Source organism: Brassica oleracea, chromosome C9, assembly GCF_000695525.1.
Source record: "Brassica oleracea var. oleracea cultivar TO1000 chromosome C9, BOL, whole genome shotgun sequence".
NCBI classification, from domain to species: Eukaryota; Viridiplantae; Streptophyta; class Magnoliopsida; order Brassicales; family Brassicaceae; genus Brassica; species Brassica oleracea.
This window is the reverse complement of record NC_027756.1, coordinates 22,342,819-22,344,884: the sequence shown is the minus strand read 5'-3', so window position 1 is coordinate 22,344,884 and position 2,066 is coordinate 22,342,819. Positions and strand designations below refer to the sequence as shown.

The 2,066-nt window shown below is 34.3% G+C and overlaps 1 long non-coding RNA gene across 1 annotated transcript in view; it reads right to left on the bottom strand.

Moving 5' to 3' along the window:
• Nucleotides 1-2,066, bottom strand: part of LOC106317996 — a 5,859-nt gene that overhangs the window by 242 nt on the left and 3,551 nt on the right. The gene's annotated exons all lie outside the window — the stretch shown is intronic.

Genomic DNA, 2,066 nt, shown 5'->3' with positions numbered 1-2,066 from the left:
CGATAAACCCTAACCTTATATCTATAAACCCTAAATAATATAAGTATCAAAATTAATTATACTATAATTATCAAATAAAATATTAAAACCCTGATCGAATATTTTGAAATCAAAACTGTTTTCGGTTTTGATCATTGAGGTTTTAAATCTGATTGAATCTGATGCTATGTTGCTAGAATTGTTTGACCGTTAAATTGATAGATTTATTTTCTCATCCTGCTTGGTTAATTGTTCATCTGATTTAAAATTGTTTAAACCGACCAATCTGTTAAAACATTGATTGAATCCGATAGGTTGCTAGCTTGCTTTGCTTATATAATCCGATAGGTTGATAGATTGATTGAGGTTTACTTGTTTAAAATCCGAATGATCTGATTGCATGATTCTTGAGGTTTAATATCATCTGCTAGGATTGATAGTTTTGTAATCTGATCTGTTTTAAATAGAAACCCTAAATAGGTTACATTGATCTGATTTGGATGTCTTAGAGAATTGAGAATCTGTATGCTAGGTTGATAGATTCATGATAAAACCTAATGTCTTGAGGTTTAAGATTGTATGCTAAGTTCGATTAAATTGATTGATCTGAGTATATATTTTTGAGGTTTGATAAATTCGGATACAAGATAAATTATTTACACATGGTTTATACTAAATACCAATCTGGGCAAAATAATGGATTACTGATGAGAAACAGTGAATTTAGCCCTCCTGGATTAACCCCATTCCCTGATCCCAATAAGGCTGCAAAAAAAAAAAAAAAAAAAAGTAACCACGTCCATAATGATAGACCACACGATCTTGGCCGTGGTGGGTGAAAGGACGTGGCCATGCCCACTATAACACATTTGGCCGTGGGAATCACTATGGCAGAAGCCGTAGGTATCAACCCAATTTGAGCCATGGTCAAGACAGTGACCGTGGTATATCCTTTAAACCACAAAGCTCGACCAAATCAGTATGCCATAGATGTGGAATGGGGAACCATTGGGCTAAGATATGAAAGACTCCCAAACATTTTTGTGACATCTATCAAAGAGAGTCTGAAAGGGAAGAATCATGAAACCCACTTGGTCTATAAAGATGGTAAAAATAATTTCGGACATGATCAATATGATCTTATGGAATATGAAACTTATGATTGCCTAAACGAATCAAGTTGATAATCTGATTTCGACATCAAACTTTTGAGATTGCTTTGCTTGTATGTTTTCTTTGATTTTTATCTCCTTGAATTTATTTCTATTACATTGTCTGCTTAGATTAAATGAATAAATGATTTTTCTATATGAGTACATTGAAAAATGTCAATATAAGTACTAAAGCAGGTATCGTCAGTCCGAAAGAAGACTATGGCTAGGCTAATATATTATTGCCTAAGGGTATGCATCTAGAAATCAATGATGCCTTATATTCACTCAGCTCTAAGAGCAAGAGCAGTCTATTGAGTTTTAAAGATATAAGAATGAATGGTTTCCATATTGAAACAATGGGCGAAGGAAACAAAGAGTTCCTTCAGATATATGTATAAAATCGTCCCAGGCCATAATAAGTCCTAAAGACTATACCTGCATTCTCTACTGACCTAGACTATGCATAGATCAGTATGATAGAGACTAATAGCCTGCAAAAATATACACATTATGGCACGATCGGATTGGCCATCCTGGTCCAAACATGATGCGAAAATTGATATTCAAAAGGCACACATTAAAAGATAAAAAGAATTATCCCAAAGAATCTCACGTGTGTAGCATGTACACAAGGGAAAATCATTAGGTCATCACCAGTAAAACGGCTACGAGCCCATTTTTCATAAATAAAGACTATATGTCTAGATAATACTGATGAATACATGTCCCAAGTGTTTAAATGATTCTGATATGTCCATGGGGGTAAGTGTGGACAATTCTATGATACATGTCCATACCAAGAACGGCTTGGCCGAAATATTTTAAAACGCAAATATTTACAGCTTATGAGGTCAAAACTCTCATTCACAGCTTGGGCTACACAAAATTTACATGCACCTAGGTTAATACGCATCAGGCCATTTAGTGAGCATA